The sequence below is a fragment of the Myotis davidii genome, unplaced genomic scaffold (genome assembly GCF_000327345.1).
Source record: "Myotis davidii unplaced genomic scaffold, ASM32734v1 scaffold98, whole genome shotgun sequence".
Taxonomy (NCBI): Eukaryota; Metazoa; Chordata; class Mammalia; order Chiroptera; family Vespertilionidae; genus Myotis; species Myotis davidii.
This window is the reverse complement of record NW_006294654.1, coordinates 3008614-3008957: the sequence shown is the minus strand read 5'-3', so window position 1 is coordinate 3008957 and position 344 is coordinate 3008614.

Below are 344 nucleotides of genomic sequence, written 5' to 3'. Positions count from 1 at the left end.
TCTATTTTGCTTAGCATTATATTCTCATGATCCATCCATGTTGTAACAAATGGCAGTATTTCATCTTTTCTTACAGTTGAGTAGTTTTCCACACACTAGAGGCCCAGTGCACGAAATTTGTGCATGGGGGGAGGGTCCCCTCAGCCCAGCCTGCACCCTCTCCAATCTGGGACCCCTTGGGGGATGTCTGACGGCCGGTTTAGGCCCATCCCTCTCACAATCCTGGACCACTGGCTCCTAATCGCTCACCTGCCTGCCAGCCTGTTACCTCTAACTGCCCCCTGCTGCTGACCAGGTCACCCCCAACTGCCCTATCCCTACTGGCCTGTTCATTCCTAACTGCC